We start from the raw sequence: 18,841 nt of genomic DNA on the forward strand, positions 1-18,841 counted from the left end.
TGTTCAGCCCACTGAATTAAAGCTGAAAGTCTGCACTTCAACTGCAGCTGAGTTGTTTCATTTAAAATTCATTGTGGTAATGTACAGAACCAAAATTAGAAAAAAGTTGTCTGTGTCCAAATATTTATGGACCTAACTGTAATATAAAAAACTGATTGATAATTCCATAATATGCTCATTGCCAAACTGCATGGATTAAGAATTTATTGACAAACATTTCAGAAACAGCACTTCTAGTCCATAATACTCAAATCTGAAGCAAGTTCTAAAACTGTCTAATAAGTAGTAGCTATGCCAAAATACACTGAACATTTTTACTGTTTTTTGGTCTATTTAAAACTTTAACAAGTATAGGTATATAACTCAGTGAAATGTCGGACTAAAATTAAACCCTTCAGTTCAGGACAAGAGCACACTCCCATTATAGTAATGTACTCACAACACTCCTTTAGATGTTCTCTTCCATACAGTGTAAAAGTAAAGTGTAAAGTACTTCTGTGAGTACAGCATAAATGTAGAAATTAGATAATACTAAACTGTAAGTGAAGAGCAGTTGACAAAGGAAGAGTGAGATGAACTGTAGGTTTAATTGTGTTGGCAGAAATGGGATCTTCTGACTAATTAAATCAACATGCATTTCTGGTTTTTGGATGGTGCAGTTGTTAACAATGCTGCTTCATAATTCTAATATCCTGGGTTCAAATCTTGTACCTAGCAGCTTTCTATGTCATGTTTGCTCATTCCTCCCTTGTCCCCATGGGGTTTTCTCTGGGTGCTCTGGTTTTCTAAAGATGTGTATATTATGTTAACTGGTGATTTTAAATAAACACTGATGAAGTGGCATTATACTCCTATGACAATGTTGCAGCGATAGGTTCTGGCTGCTGCAATTCTGACTTGGGCTTAGCAGGTTTCAGAATATACAGTTATGCTGCTTTGCTGTAGTACACATATTTTCCTTTGTGACTTAATGCTCTTTTCATGTTGGGATCCAGATACTTTTATAACATGTATCAAATAGGGTCACCAGCACCACAGCAAACAAAATATTATCTCTACTATACTGTAAATGTTTTTACAAGACAACTAATGTTTAGGACTGATATACATACAGCTGACATGGATTCAGCAGAGTTGTTTAAAGGAGAATTTGCAAATAGAAGATGGATAAGAGATCATATGGAGATGCTGAGACACACTTGCACAAACACATTTCAGCAACAGGCAAGCACTCATGAAACCAATGGAGTATTAAAGACTTGAATGAGTAAAGGATTATAAACATCAGAGAAAAAATATTTAAGTCCTGAAATTGTGCGTGAATATGTTAAAATGATGAAGCCAACACCTTTAACTAAGCTTCAGGCGTAGGTTGAATATGTTACTATGCACTTAAAGACTGCAGGCTGGTTATCAGACAGAGTCACAGAAGCTGCATGAACTCTCCTGCTATGGTTTGACTTCCATTTATAAACTACCATCAACAGCCCAAAGGTGTGCCACAAACAGGCAGGAGGGTAAGACATTCCAGAAAATCCACCATGAGAGACCAACTTCAGTTTAAATTGGTCAGATAAAGGTCACAGTAAGAAACTTAAGTTCACAATAAAGACATCTGAGTAATTAGGATTTATGCTTCAAGTAAATCCTCAAATGTACATTCTTCTAAAGTTGAAAGAAGTGCAAAGTTAAACTCAGCTGGCTGCTGAACAGGTTTAGTTGAGAAGTACTGACTTCAAGACCAACTAAAGCTTTCCAATATTCTCTTCAAAAACAAAATAAAATCTGCAATTTTTTTAAATGCAAAAAGATACTACAAATTCCACTGGTGTAAAAAGTGATTTGCATGAAAAAAAAGAGTACAGCTATCAATGGAACTGAATAGAATCATGTGCTTTATCTCAAACGTTGATCACTTTCAGATCTTGAGTAGCAGTAGCCAGCTACTTAACTAGCATAGTGGATCTGTTGAGGACTATTTGATATGCTCTTCAGTCACCAAAAAATAATTATAATTCAAACACACTGTAATTCATGCAGTTGTCATTTCATAGTAAGATGACATCATCAACATCATTGTCATCATTCAGTACCATTCTGCGTCTTTTATCTTTATTTATCCCCCGTATGAAAGAATGGGGATCTCAACCATGAAAGTTGAGATGGTATGGGTAAAAAGTTAGGATGTACATTGTGAACATCACACAGGTGGTGAACAAGCCATAATGCCAATGAGCAAATCCAGGACAAGCTGATCGGATGGTATCACCGAACTGGCATAACGTCATACAGGAATTTCATAGGAAGAGATGGGAAATGTTACTCAGGGTAGGGTGGTCTGTCAAACACAGGATCTTACCATTGTGACCCTCATCAAGAAAAATTGTAATGAAGTTCTTCCAGCTTCAAAAAGATCGGCAAATGTGTTTAAAGGTGTCACTTGAAAGCTAACATTATTTGGCTTTTTGATGCTTAATTAAGGTAGCAATAGTACCCTTTCTGTTTTTTAAGGACAATTTAGTCTTAACTTTCACTCTAACAAATTAATTTATTGGAGTTGTCCTGTTTTACAGTAGTTTCTAAAGAAGTGTTTTTGTAGTGCATTATAGTGTCGAGTACTGACATGCCACACACATGAACAAATCCAATACACTGCCTCCTGCTGTACGTTATGTAAAAATGCACTAGCCTTAATTATTTAGCTATCACCTGTGACTTGTTTGTGCTCATGATCCTCATTACTTAAACGGACTTCTGACACTTATTTGGGATTCTCTTATCTTTAAATTCTGTTATTTCCTCTTGCTTCACTCACTCCTAATATTCTCTCATGTTTATGATCCTTTACTTTCATCTTCAGCTATGGTTTCTATTCAGGAATTTCTGCTTTTTTTAATTAATTATGTGCTACATCCTTTTTTTGCCTTCTGATATAATATTTGCTTGCTCATCTGCTTTTGTTGGGGTCCTCCCGTTTTCGACATTCTGCTGCTGACTATCTCACCATGTCCCCATTCTTTGGCACGCATCATCGTACCCTCCATTAACCAGTGTATTTGTGGCTTTAATTTTTTCCTCCCTGTGTAAAGTCTACCAATTGCGCTCAACTCCAAGGGCATGGCTTGTTGTAAAGACTAAAGAACATAACCACAGAGTTGAAGAACGATTGCTGCAATATGACATAATCCCAATAAAATTCTACACTTAAAGCCTCCACAACCCTAAAAGCACCCATACATGCTATGAGGGGTAAACATTATACCACATATGGATCCTCCAGGATCATTCTAACTAGCATGCCCATTTTACAGTATCTTCTTGTGATATGATGCATTTCTGACCTCTTGGTGTGCATTTATACATCTTACAACATGAAAAGGAACATTATATAAATGGGCAATACAGCCGAGACTGGTACTTCATAACTCCTCTTTTAACATGTCCTACACTTTACATTGTAGTAAACGGAATATGCTTACAGTTTGTAAACCGTTTGCTGTGAGTCCAGTTGTCAGGAATATATTGTGTGAGTTAAACTGTATTCATTGTGTGAGTTAGACTGTATACTTAGTGAAGACTGAGAGTACTATAATCGTAGGTAATCATGGCCAGAATGCCATACATAGGTTGTGTATCACTGGCCTAATAGAAAAGGAGTTGGACTTAAAATTACAAGACCACAGCTTATATTTAGCTGCAGTCTGTGTTTCAATTTAATGGAAAATGAGAAATTAAATTATTGTGCACAGAAAAATAGTGCTCAAAATTTAAGATGCAATATAAAATGAAGACAAGGTGATTAGCAATTGAACCACTTCTACTGTGATACTACCAAATGGGTGAAGGACAATATAGTGACACACAAAGTATCAGTAAAAAGATGGCTGAAAATCAGGAAATGTAGGTCATTCGTTGCAGCAGCATGATATTAAATTCTGCAATGCCTGAAGAATGCTGGCCTTTATCATTAAGTATAAAATTAATAGGGAAGGGAAAGTAATTTTAGAATACTACTAATATTATCTATATATCCCAACACTGTTGTTCCTGTACTTTAACCCAGCATTTTGAATCATCCAAGTGTCTATTTTGCTTTAATGTATTCTAAAGCACTGAGTTTATAACTTATATACTTATTATATAGGACTGTTATGCAACACCATTCGGATTTCTCTGCAAACTTGATGCAGTTAATATTTCAAAGTCTACATAGAGATTGGATAGCCTCAATATTTAAACTCTCGTTTATTGGTCTGTTTCCAACTTTGCTAGCAAGCAACCAAAAATTAAAGGATTTACTAGCATGTACTGCATCTGCTTCTGCTACTAAACACATTATCTTCAGGAATCCCATTCTGTACTTTGTATGCATACAAATGAATCATGTCTGTAAAACAATGACTCCATTTTACTGAGCAGCAATGAGAGGATGTCAAGAATCATCTTGGCCTGGGAAGACAGTGCTAAATGATGCCTTGCTAAACACAGAAGGACATCATAAAACACAGGTGAGTATCTTTACTATTTAAAGTCAATTAAATGTAATCCATCCATTTTCCAACCTGCTGAATCTGAATACAGGGTCATGGGGGTCTGCTGGAACCAATCCCAGCCAACACAGGGCACAAGGCAGGAACCAATCCCAGGCAGGGTGCCAACCCACCGCAGGACACACACAAACACACCCACACACCAAGCACACACTAGGGCCAATTTAGAATCACCAATCCACCTAGCCTGCATGTCACGGGGAGAACATGCAAACTCCACGCAGGGAGGACCCGGGAAGCGAACCCAGGTCTCCTAACTGCAAGGCAGCAGTGCTACCACTGCGCCACCATGCCGCCCCAATTAAATGTAATCAAAACTGAAAATCAAATTCTGCTTTCTGCATAGAATACTCTTTAGCCATATTCATTTTGTAAGTTTAGAAGAAGTTATCTCCATGAATCCTGAAGCCCTTATGTACCTAAAGTACTTCCTTCTTCCCATGGTGCAAGAACTGACTAAAACCATTACCACTATAACTAACAGCTTGTTTATGAATGATAATGACTGTGTAGCCATCTCCACAAAAGAAGAAAGACCAAATCTTTAAACAACATGATGTATATGTAAGAGCCATTTCCTAGTTACATTAGATTCATAAATTTTTTACTAAATGACAATGCATAATCTATGGGAGGTGATGTATGTGTAAGAGCCATTTTCTAGTTACATAAGATTCAAGTAGAATTGAATTGGTATATTCTAGCCATTTCTAACAGCTCTGATTAAACATTATTCTCAGTTAGTGACCAGCCTTGCCATGTGTAAGGTGTAGAGGGCACATGGTTTTAAACCGTGCCAACGGGCCATTTGAGTGTGTAAAGTAACATGTAAGACCAAGCGCTTAATTTAAGTGCTGCACCGTACATTTAAAGCGTACAGAAGAAGTTAAGAATCTTCAAGTATAGAAGAAGAAGTAAAGAACTTTTAAGTACAGAAATAACTAAAGTTTCTCAAGAAAAGCTAAGTTTAGAGAAGATACATTTTTCCATTTTTTTGTCTTATATTCTATGTGTGCAACAACTTTTCTCTTTATTCTTGTTTGGATTATTTGCTTTTAATTTTCACTAAATATTTTTAAAATGAACTTTTGGACTGAGAGATTTCTTTCGGCACGTGTTTTACCCGTGCTTGAACTCGCCTTATACTTCGGCGGCTACAGTATGTTTTAAACTACAAAAAGGTATGTTGCACAGACACTTAAAAATGCAAAGCATGTGTATATGCACGGTACCATAATTAGTTTATGACATTAGATTCAGTTGAATTCTGTGTAACATTGACAGTTTTCTCGTTCTTGTTCTTTTCACACTATATGTTTTATTCAACTACCTGCATGAATATAATTGATTAGTTTAGAAAATTAAGGCTAATGCTACACATTATTCACCATTTCCTTAACATGCTCTTGTCGTATGACAAACATTCAGGGATATTGCAGAAGATTCGGCCATTAGAGTTGAGTAGCACTGTCTCTAATACTAACAGTAGGTGTTCAATAGGTAAATTGTGAAGATCTCTGTTGAAGGTACCATACGGGTTTATATACATAGAATACATCACAATTTTAGATTAACAGTTTCATAAACAGCTGAAAAGCTCATTATTTTCATGGTCATTTACAATATATGATTTTAAAGCTCAGCTTAGAATATAACCACAGTGGCAATATAAGCAGCACCAAGGAAACTAAACATTGGGGTGCTAAAATCAGCATATAGAAAGAAACAACAAAGAAAATGTTAGCTGGCAAACATTTGGCTTAACACAATGCCCACAAAGGGAGAAGGATCACAAGTCTTCAGTTCTGAACTCTTGTTACAAACATTTAGGTAAAATACAAGGCAGATTCAGACTGGCACAAATAGCAGGAGAGTTAAATGCTAATTCTGTGCAAAATATTGTAAAAGCATATGAAGATGTGTTTTTTCCTACTAACTAACCCATTTATATACAACACAATGAAGGAATATAACAAAATAATTAAATCACTTTGAGATGAACATTATTTATCTACAGATAAAGGTAGTGCCACTTACTGTAAATCAACCTGTCTATAACAGTATCTAAGCCCAAAGACTAAGGAGGCATCACTTTAGTTTGCTGACTGCCAAACAGAAATACTACTCTGACTAAGACCTCCTGGCACTCTTCTAGCAGACATATAGTATGTCACATTTGTTGAGTTACAACTGGCATAGCTGAGTAAGGGGCCTGAAAAGATCAGAAGCATCAATCTCAGCAATCTTAAAACAATAGAAGGAACTCTTTTTTGTTAAGCCACTGATGGATGACTTTAACTGAATGGTGTGTCTTTTGATAAGCCATAATTATTGACTTTCTAGCTGTAAGAATCAGAACTAACTCTTAATCAGGTGCCAGTCATCAACTTATTCATTTCATTCCCCCCTCATACTGTCTCAGGCTCATTCATCTCTCTTTTTTTAGCATTTTGGCATCTGAACTGACATTATTATGTATTACTCACATTGCCTGCTTTGGTATTGCATATGCCAGGTGTACAAAGACATGATGATCTAAATGGATACTATATCTAGGCTTGACTCATGGACAGATGAAAATTTATACAGTATACTTCATTACTTCATAAGAAAAACTATATATATACAACATAAATAAATGAGACTTACCAGTATGTTGGGTAATTTTCTTGTGGCTCTTCATATAAAGCATGGCCAAGATAGTCGAATTCATCTGTCATCATTTTTCTGTGAAAAAGCATGCCCCTGGGAAACTGAGCATCCACTTTAAAGAAAGTTCCAGTTGTCCTGGGAAGGAGAACATCAGATCATGTTTTTTTTATTATTTCCCAGTGAACACATAAATAAATGATGGATGGTTTGCCACCAGTATAAAAATAAAACTAGCACACACAAACAAACACTGATTTGTGGATATTTCATAAATCAGGATGCAACAACATGCTGTATCAGCAATGAAATAATGTTAAGCTTGCAGGTCATGGTCTCTTCAGAAAACAGGACAATGCGGTGCTTCCTGGTCTCTTCAGAAAACAGGACAATGCGGTGCTTCCGAACTGCTTAAACTCTTTACTGAAAAGCTTAACTAGGACACAAATTCAATTTTTGGCAAAATGGAGGCTTTCTAGCTTGGTAGGAATTACATTCTGCTAATCCAGGTCTATTTTTAAAATTATTTAATAATTAAAAATATCCTATGCAGAACCTGATACTACTAACCGTATAGTTACTGACTGTACCTTCTGGTTGAAATGGTTTTCACATTTGCTAGTGCAGGGAGACACTTAGGCTATGCAAATTACTGATGATTCTTCCTGACGGGGCGGATCTTTCGTCCACCCGCTCCCCACCCCTTTCACACTACTCCTCCTCAGCGGTGATGCTGCCATGTCGACACAGACCCACAGACACAAGCTTGCGAGTGAAGTTTACACACAAGATCGGATCTACGGGTGTGGGTTGACCAGCAAACAGCAGTGTGCAACATACAGAGACAAACACACAAAGACACACAGAGAAAAAAATGTATTAATATGTATGTATATATATATATACATATATATATACACACACACATTATATATATATATATATTATATATATATATATATATATATATATATATATATACACACATGACACACACTTACTTTCACTAATAGGCTCAAATATGTGCTCTTGAATGGACTTAACTAACAGATATGATAGCCAGCACAGCATTCCTCGGCAGCTCACTCAGTTAACTGTGTTGCACAGATCAACACAGGGTGGTGATTCCCATCTGCAATTGTTGCAGAGTTGGGAAGAGATAAGCTGATAGCTATCCCATTTGCTGTGAAACCTGGGATACATAAAATAGTACAGATAGTAACATACACACTAGTAGACAATGGCGACAGCAGACACTTTGTATAACTGCACACTCCATCTTCTTCTGACTTGACCAGAACTGAACGACATTACAGGAGAAAAAGACAAACATTAATAAATTAAATACATACAGGAACAAAGTCAGTCAATGATAATAATTACACTATGCAACAAAAAATAAAAAGTGAAGCAGGAATACTGAGACTGCGCTTTTGAAGGCATTCCTGAAATGCACACATTTGCATATAGTCCATCAAAAACAATGTAATCTAAGAAAAGATGGGGTAGAATGTCTAGCATATATGAATCTATCATTCATAATTAAAAAAAAAAAATCTAATGAACCTTTGGATATCTCATAGCTTCACCAACATGCTCTCTTCATTACATTAATTCAGACTTGAAAAGTCTGTGGAGTTCTTGCAATAGGCATTGGTAGTGCATTATTACATTGTACAGCATATTATAAGTATGGTTGAGGATTGTAAGATGGTAAAATTACAAATGCAAATATATGATATACAGTATGTGATTATAGTCCTTGGTCATTGCTTACAAATGATTCTGTACACCAGATGTATTTTTTAACTCAACTGGATAACTTTGTGTCTTTAGCACAGTGATGGAAAAAAGGAATGGCAACAAATTGGTAAGTATTCACATTATAGGAAAAAGGACCCCATTACTATCTATCATAGCTACTCTATGAAAAGTATACACCTAATCTATACTACCATATATTGATTTTACCCAAATTAGGGCCACAGGAAGTCAGAACCTATATCAGCTGTATTATGTGCAGGGTAGAAACAGACACAATGCGAGCATGCATATTCCAGATAAACATTGGCTGGACACAGAATTCTGACCTAAGCAAGCCTGGATCCGTAGGGCAGCAGCACTAACCACTGTGCCAACACTGCTGCAAATACACTGTAAAGACCTGGACAACGTGGCAGATTAATGTCAGCCAATACCATACCTGTATTTTGTACATCTCATCTGTCTATCTGACTATTAATTGTATGGGTTACCACCTAAACTGGGTCATGAGGTGCTGTTGTATGTAATGGTTATGGGTTTCAGATGGTTTGTGGAGTGGGTGGCGGTGGGTCACTGCAGGTTGACTAAGAAATCAATATTTCTTCAAAGATCGCCCTTGTTTACCCCAATGATCCTTCATGATTTTCCAAGGGAGGACACTTTACTACTGAAGATCATCTGGGCATTCAACAAGGAAAGAGTCCCAAAAACACTAAAAAGGATAAGACTGGACCGTGTCAAAAAAAAAAGTTTAATTAACCCCTACTTAGAGTACATAGTGATTTCCATAACTAACCAACTATTCAAACACATATACACTCACCAGCCACTTTATTAGGTATACCTGTTCTAGTTCAACTTCTAGTTAACGTAAATATCTAATCAGCCAATCATATGGCATCAACTCAATGCTTTGAGGCATGCAGACATTGTTAAGACAACCTGCTGAAGTTCAAACCAAGCATCAGAAGGGTGAAGAAAGGTGATTTAAGTGAATCTGAATGTGCCATGTTTGTTGGTGCCACACAGGCTGGTCTGAGTATTTCAGAAACTGCTGATCTACTGGGAGTTTCACGTACAACTGTCTCTAGGGTTTACAGTGAATGGTCCAGAAAAGGGAAAATATCCAGTGAGTGGCAGTTGTCTGGTTGAAAATGCCTTGTTGATGTTCGAAATGTTGCCTGGTTTCAAGAGTCTTGATTTCTGTTGACATTCAGATGATGGAGTCAGAATTTGGCATCAACAACATGAAAGCAACCTGACTTGTATCAACGGTTCAGGCTGGTGGCGGTGGCATGATGGTGTGGGGGATATTTTCCTGGCATACTTCGGGACCCTTACTGCCAAATAAGCGTTGCTTAAATGACACAGCCTATCTCAGTATTGTTGCTGACTGTGTCCATCCCTTTATGACCACAGTGCATCCATCTTCTGATGGCTACTTCCAGCAGTATAAAGCACCTTGTCACAAAGCTCAAATCATCTCAAATTGGTTTCTTGAACACGACACTGAGTTGACTGTACTCAAATGGCCTCCATAGTCACCAGATCTCAATCCCACAGGGCACCTTTAGGATGTGGTGGAATGGGAGATTTGCATCATGGATGTGCAGCTGACAAATCTGCAGCAACTGCGTGAAGCTATCATGTCAATATGGACCAAAGTCCCTGAGGAACGTTTCTAACACCTTGTTGAACCTATGCCATGAAGATGTGCAGCAGTACTGAAAGCAAAAGAGGGTCCACCCTAGTACTAGCAAGGTGTAGCTAATAAAGTAGCCGGGGAGTGTGTATATGCTTTCTTTTTTAAAAGATTATGTAGAAACTTTCTGACTTAAAACCAAAAATATATTGTATATTGGACCTTTAATGATGTCAATGCCGACTATGATGTCATTCCTAAAGTGATATATTATGGCGAACGTATCTTACAACGCAGATGCTTCTTTCCTGTAATTAAATTTGCAATGAAAACTCACTTCTCAGCAAGACAAAGCTCTGAGTCTAAGCTACAAAGGAGTGGCTGAAGACTAAACAGATGAGTGGTCTGATCAAAGTCCTCACATCAATTCTACTGAGAGACTGTGGCCAAACTTGAAATTTGTGGTACAGAAGTGAAATTCAAACAACCTTAGTAAGCTGCCAACAACGAAGGGTGTAAATCACCTAAAACGATATGCAAAGTCTGCAAACATTTACTTAAAAAGCTTTTATTGTAGTGAATTGTGCTCCCACCAAATACCAAGCTGACAGTTCTGAATTCTTATGTAAGCAACATATTTCAATTTTTGTTCTTAAACATATCCACTGAAAAAAATCAGTTTGAACACGTTTCGATAAAAGTGTTACCCAGAGATGTGTGCATATATATCCATCTTTTTTCAACCCCACTTAATCCAAACCATGGTCACAGAAGTAAGCAGCTGATCTCTGTAGCATGAACCAGTTCTGGACAAGGCCCACTCTCAGTCAAGCTGGAGAAATTGGTATTGATAAACTGTATACCACTTTGTCCCTTAAAACGGGAACTTGTTGGTTCCAATTACCAAAATGTGAAAATGTCCTGTCTTATCGAAAAGCTGGGGAGAGTCTAAGTGTTCAAAAACAGTACATAACCCTTTTTCCATTTTCCATATTCAAAGCAATTTTATTACCTGCAGGAGCTCTTCTGATTCTGATTGTAACTGAAGCAAACGTTACATCATACAAAGTTGTTTAAACAACAAAGTTAGAGGATGATGACACTGAAATAAATACAATCTGAAATTTGCCTAAACACCAGGCCCACTTTGATATTTCCAATTGAAAATTCTGTACTGTGAATTATTGATGCTATTTATCCACCATACCAACAGACTGGCTGTTCTGAGGGTAATCATTGTTGCAAGATCCATTTGTTAAGTCAGTAAGGTTATTTTAAATTGACAGAGGTTTTTTCTTAATTGTGTTAAAATGTTTGCCTAAATATATTAGAGCATAGACAATGGGAGGTTCTATTATAACCCCCACAAGCTAACTATAAATATTCTAATTATTTCTTGTCCCTCTTACTACAGATTAGTCCCAGTTTATGATCTGCCTTGCAGTTGGTAAGGCATGTAGGGCAAAACAGTTTCAAACCGTATCATACTGTACCATACAGTACATACTTATAGAAGGTCTTGAATGCATTACATGAAACCTATGTAAGTTTGCCATAGAGAAATAACACAAATTTTGAGTTTCAAAAGAACTGAAGTTTAACAAGAAAAAAGCTCAGATTTTAGAAGAAACCTTATTTTCTCTTTTTGCCTTTTATTCTGAGTGTATAATAACTTTTTTTCTGAATTTTTGTGATTTGTTCCTTTTTAAATTTTCAGTAAACTTTTAAAACGAACTTTATTGGACTGAGCAATTTCTTATGTTATGCATTTGACTCATGCTGGATCTTACCTTGCCAACTTAGCTGCTTGATTTTGGGAACCTGGAAAAGATGCAACTACAATTGTCTTACTTGGGGAACAATGGGAATCACCCCTCAAGTGACAGTTTTATTGATATATTATTCTTTTCCTCTCTTTCCTATAACATGATTATAACAGTTGTGGGTTTAATATAAATGATCATCTGTTATCCTTCGCCTTTTGCATACTCCCTCTGAATGAAGAGTTTTTTCAGCTGTTCTTTCAAGTAAAGAGGTTTTCATAATGTTTTATGTGGAAAGACACAATAACTTATATTTTTATATGTTATAAAATAGTTTTGTAATAGTAAGGCAGCACCTATTGTAAGTGCAATGGATTATTCTGCAATCTCTTGGCTCCAAAAAACTGGAGTTTGTATATGGTCTTTGTGTCCATGTGTCAGAATTAAATGAGCGTGTTCTGCATTTAATTGTTGACACTGTCCAGGGCTGGTTTTTGAACTGCACCAGATTCTGATGAATACTTTTTGAATCTAAAAGATATCATAGTTTTAGAACATGGATGGATCTAATCTAATGATATGTGATATTTACTCTTTACCTCTATAAAACCTTATGGTGCCATGCATTTGTGTTGGTTTGCTAATTTTATATTTAATTTTAATTACAACAGCAAACTATTACTGTACAGCTTCCCACAAAAAATAATGCACTCCAATTCCCCAATTTTCTGCTTCATCTCTAAACTATGACTAGCGATATAACTACGGTAAACGTCTGCTGACTCACCTCACTGTTCAGTTACTACTATGAAGGAAGCTTTTAGACAAGAAGAGAATGTAAATTGCTTGCTAAACTTATTTCACCATGTTTGTTTCATCTCAAATAAATACTTAGGACTGAAACTTAAATGCCTCTTAATGACTTCAAACAGAAAATGTAGAGTAGAAAGTCTGCAAAATGATGGCCATATATTGCTAATGCAAAAACTTGATATTGATTGTGGCCTGGAGAAAATTCCATAATTTGGAAAATGGCAGGTATAACAAAAGAAAGATGAGAGATAAAAATATACTGTCAAGAATAAAACAAATAAAAGGATGTTTGAAAAGTACAAACCATTATCTAACCTAGGTACAGCCCATACAGTTTAATTTGATTGTTAGTATATAAGTGCATTATGAATTTAGTTGACTTTGATGGGCTGGTACTCTGTTCAGTAATGTGTCTTACTTTGGGCCAAGTGCTGATTGGACAGGCTATGGACGCCCATGACACTGAACTGGATTAAACAGTTTGAGAATTTATCTTATGTAACAGTCTACTTGCTATAATAAGTCTTTAGGTATCTGTATATACATCATTCACATAAAAAATTGCATGTTTTTGTGTTTTGCCTCATTTTATTTTATGCGTTTTGTGTAGTACTAAAAGAACTGTATAACAATAAAAACATTCGAAAAACTTGCCTTAGCTTCATCTCCCCATTGTTATAACCATTGTCATAAATGAAAGATGCAAACTCCAGGGTACCATTACTGCAATCGTCAGTTTCTGTGTGGAGTTTGCACATTCTCTTGGTGTCTGTTTTATTTTTCTCTCGATACTTAATTTTTTTCTTGCATCCCCAAAAACATCCAGTTTAGGCTGAAGCAGCATGAATGAGAGTGTGTGTTTTTATACTGGCTCGAGTCTTCTGCACGGATAGTTCTTTTCAGCTGCTGACGTGACTTCTAACTGGAAAAGGAGTTTACAAAAAAAGTGGGTCAATGAACATTTTGATTAAGTACTTTTTCAAATTTTCAATAAAAGAACAAAACACAATCAATATTCTAACAATCCACTCATAACTGTGTAAGTTTTGCAATATTCAATGGGTATTTTGTAAGTAAAACTTTTAAAAATGTGATCTATTAGGTAAAATCTTGGACTATAAGCAATCAGGTTGCCAGTCCAGTTGAACATGTTGCATCCAAAAGGATATATATATTATATACATATACACACACAGTGTATATAATATATGTGTGTGTGTGTGTATATGTATGCATAAAGGTTAAAAGCATCATAGCAACAGGCTATGCACAGCACTAATAAATAATTTTAAACATGTAAATGTAAAGGAGTTACAGAAGAGTGATGTGTCAGGTTGTATCTACTAAAGGAAAAATAAGCAAGATCTTAATCCATACTAAAATAAATTAATGTTAGAAACACACAGAAGCAAGTTGCATGATTAACAGTTGATGAAGACTCAACAACCAACTCTTTATATTTCCAAACTTATTATGGGAAGGTAAAGCTGTACAAACTAAATGGTTTCCAGTTTCCAGGTGGAGTCTGAAAACTATAGTTTCCTTCTGTTCAACTTTTCCACGGAGTTGTAAGGCCCCTATCTTGCCCCAAGAGACTACACCCCCGACAAATTGCCTCTTGAAGTGATGATATCATGAACTGAGGTAATACGACCCACTGGGAAATTATTTTTTTTAATGCATTCTTGGGAATATGTGCAGCAGGTGTTAAAAGCTACAACATTTTCCTAAAAATGTATTAATTTATTCCAATTTAAAATCAAAAGTTAAACAAAAAAGACATGAATAAGTATGGAGCTGGTAACGTATATTAGGATGAAAAAACATACAATAACATTACCCATATGAGGGGTGTTAAAAAGAAAAAAAGTTTATTAGCACTGTTCTGGCATTTTTTCCTGTTCCTTCTAATCATCCATTTTAAATCCTCAGTTTTCTAAACAATGGCTGCATGAAGCAGATATTCGCCATATCTCCCAAAATTAAATAAAATGAAAAAAAAATCATAAAAAAAATGATGAAACAAAGGTGAATTAATTAAAGCTTAAGAGTAATCAGCTTAAAAACAGATTCATTCTGATATTGACTTGGCCACATTTTCTCATTCTTTATGGTATATTTTTAAGTTATTAGAAACTAATTATAAACATCAAATTGACCATTTTCAATAAGAATATGGAGTGTCCACATACAGATGGAATTTCCATACCATGATAAATTGTGGAATTTATTTCTAATAGACTACACTTTTGATGCCTCTACAGTTTGAATCCAAAGATTCACACATAGTTTTGTTTTTGTGTTAAAATTAGAGCTACTAAACATCCACTTTTAAATAAAGTGCAAGGGCCAACCAGTCATAGTGATAAAGTTATAAAGCAAAATTAACATTGGTAAAACTGTGGTGTTAATGATCATCAAGACAAAAATCATGTGATGGGAACTGCTTTCTTTTTCATTCTTTCTCACCAAATCATTACAAAGATTCTTTTAAATTAAACCATAATGTTTTATAGAGACTGTGCCACTGAAATGATAAAAAGAGAGTGCTTACCATCCTAAACCAATGACCACTGAATAGAGAAGTATAAAAGGGTGTGATCTAGGTGTCAAATGTCTGTACGTGGTGAGCAATCAGAAACATGGAGAAAGCATCAAAGAAATCTAGGCAATCCAAGCCACCACCTTTACCAATCTGTAGGGCTTTAGGCTTTTGCCAGTTGATCCTACCAAAATACTTATGACTTACGAAAACACTTAAGAAATAAACATTACGAACTAATTCTGATTGGGGTCAAGAACCCTCAAACTTAAGCACAAGAATTCTTCCTCAAACCCATAAGCTGAAAAAATAAACCTGGATCAAATATTTGTCAGTTCAGTCAAAAATCTGCTTTGTTTTTGCTAAAAAGACATTTGACTGAAAGATCAGTTACATTAAAACACACGGGACCCCTAAAACATAGATAGATAGATAGATAGATAGATAGATAGATAGATAGATAGATAGATAGATAGATAGATAGATAGATAGATAGATAGAGAAAACATTTTTCAATAATCTGTTTTCAAATAATTGTTTATAAATTATAATTCTGCGATACACTTAAAACTAGCATATGTCCTCTAAAAAGTTTTATAACCAAAATAACGAAAAAAAGAGAGAACTTACGCGGACAGATGCTTTGTAGGGATCTGGGCGCCTGTCTGCTCTTTTTGTCAGACTATTGGCATCATTCCTGGCATAAGGAGACGGGGGAGGAGAACCAGCTCTTCTCCCAGTCTATCGCTGGCACAGGTCCCTTGTTTTTTTTTTTTTCTGCCAGTCCCCCCTTTTTCTCTTCTAATTTTTCTGGATCACGCTTCAGCCAACGTGTCCATTGTGTGTCCAACTGAATCGGTAGCACTTTGGTCCACTGCTCCGTCTGTCGCTGTATGTCTATCTGATGGTCCTCAGTGATCTCAGTTAAGGCTAGAAAGAAAGAAAGAAAGAAAGAAAGAAAGAAAGAAAGAAAGAAAGAAAGAAAGAAAGAAAGAAAGAAAGAAAGAAAGAAAGGTTTATTAATTGCTAGTAATGAAATTCCACGTCCATGGGAAATTCATGCCACTGGCTTTGAATTTTGCATTTTACTTTAAATATTTGACAAAAGGGTTTAAAGCTGCCTACTTAAACAGTAACTATAAACCTAAGAAGATTTGCTCTCCTTATGATTTTATGGAAGCGGAAAAAAAACTGTTTTTGTTTCTCGTTCTTTTTTCTTCAGCGCTTTTTCCCGAAGGGCGAGCTGAAATCAGGCTGGGTGCCATCTTGAGATTCTCTCCTCCTCCTCCTCCTCTTCCCCCCCCCCCCCCCACCCCCATCCCCATCCTAACGCTCTCCTCCTCCTACTCTGAGCACCCCCTCCTACAAACCCCCCACCCACCACCAAAAGCTCTCTAGGTTGGTATATTGGCATTGCTTGGCAGACATTTTTTAACCTTCTTTTTAAACAAAGAGGTGTCTGGAACAGCCTTTTTAACTAAAACATTATTTTTTTTAACACAGTAAGAACAGATCTACAAAGCTCACTTTGCAGACCATCAAGAAAAGATGGAGGAGAGGAAAAACAAAACGTGCCAGGCAGGGGCAGGCGGAGCCAGTCATGTAAAGGGCACAGAATTGTAGCATGTATACGGAAGCGATCAGCTTCCTTGCTGTGCTTTTGTCTGGCATTTAAAAAAAAATTCCCCACTTCTTCCCTTTTCCGTTACAGGAGAGCTGCAGACTCCATATTTTGAAAGAAAACGCTGACAGGGATAAAAAAGCAACTCCAAAATTCAAAACCCAACAGATTACATTGTCTAAAGGCTCCTGTTTGCTTTGGCACTGGCATCGCTTGTGTTCTCTGTTTCTAAACTGTGCCCGACAAAACCTCTCTGATGGAACTGGATGGTGAGATTGTTTAGGACATTCTCCCCTCACACCTCTCCTCTGTCTTTCTCCTGCCAAATTCTCAATTTTTTGAAATTCTATTGTTTCTTTTCGTTCGTGGATTGGTTTTTGAGATATGTTGGCACCACACTACGTCTACAGAAATCAGATGGAATGTTGTGCCACAATTCATGTCGTCTCTTCTCTGTTGCAGTTTAGGACTTATGAACTAGCTAGCTACCTACCATTTGATATGTTTTCATGGACCTAGCTGCTGACTGATTACAGACTAAAGTGAACCAGCCAAACGGACCGGGGTGCCAACTTGTTTTGCATGCACACACTCGCTTCCCAAAGCACTTGGGAAGGTAAAAAAAAGAAGCCCAGAATGAAATAAATGAAGAAAGCAGTCTAAGCTGTCAAGTCAAGAGGGGTAAAAAGCTGGCATCAGCTGGCAGATTGCTATGGCAACTTCCACTTTATTGTTCACACGTTGCCATGCTGTTTTGGGCTTGTGCCCAATCCCCAACTCTGCATCACCCCCCCCCCCCCCCCCCCACCCATTACAAACAGCGTGTCTCTCTCCCTTCTCTCACGCTCTTGCTTTTTTCTCATTCACATCACGCATTACTGCGGCAGCCCTGTGCCAATGCAAGGCAGCTGTCTGCCTCCCTCGCCCACACCCGATCCGCGTAACTGCATGGCTTACGCAGAGCCCTATGCTACTGGGCACCGTTTTTTTTTTTTTAAAAAACAAATATGGAAAGACTCAGTGATGTGAGATGGGACACAACATGGGCGTTGAGCCTCCTTTGCTACGGGCGAAAGCATGCAAAAACCATGCAAAAAGGGAAAGAGAAAGCAATGAAGCCCGCAAATGCCCACCCACGAATGAATGGTAAACACTAAAAACGGAAAAAAAAAAGTATGCCAAGTATGTTTTGGCAGTTTAAAAAGCTGCATCAGGGTCACTTCATGTTAAACTGAACATAAGCACAATTAAAGAATTTGAAGTAATTTTTTCCTACCGAATATGCCAACGTCAATTCTTTAAAATACATGAGTAGGAATGACTTTGTAGCATCAAGTTGGCTGCTCAGTACACACACACATATCCACTGGAAGCACATGGCCAAAATGATGGCCTTCTTCTGCCTGGGGACCCACAACGGAAACAATCTGTTTTAAGGGCGGTATTATCAGTGTATTTCCAAAGCTCCACATCTCTCGACAAGCTACAGTTTAAAAA

The 18,841-nt window shown here is 36.8% G+C and overlaps 1 long non-coding RNA gene across 3 annotated transcripts in view; it reads right to left on the minus strand.

Annotated features, from left to right (window-relative positions):
• LOC114667577 (uncharacterized) overlaps positions 1–18,829 on the minus strand; it is a 63,782-nt gene extending 44,953 nt beyond the window's left edge. The window contains exons 1-3 of one of the 3 annotated variants that reach the window (XR_007933752.1): positions 18,621–18,829; positions 16,354–16,653; positions 7,200–7,337 (exon numbers count right to left, since the gene is read on the minus strand). This is a non-coding gene — a long non-coding RNA (uncharacterized LOC114667577). Of the gene's footprint in view, positions 1–7,199; positions 7,572–7,607; positions 8,066–16,353; positions 16,654–16,867; positions 17,017–18,620 lie in introns of those variants that run through there. The other 2 variants (XR_007933753.1, XR_003718754.2) reach the window with 2 other exon arrangements.
• Positions 18,830–18,841: the final 12 nt, after the last annotated feature.

This window comes from Erpetoichthys calabaricus, chromosome 17, assembly GCF_900747795.2.
Source record: "Erpetoichthys calabaricus chromosome 17, fErpCal1.3, whole genome shotgun sequence".
NCBI classification, from domain to species: domain Eukaryota; kingdom Metazoa; phylum Chordata; class Cladistia; order Polypteriformes; family Polypteridae; genus Erpetoichthys; species Erpetoichthys calabaricus.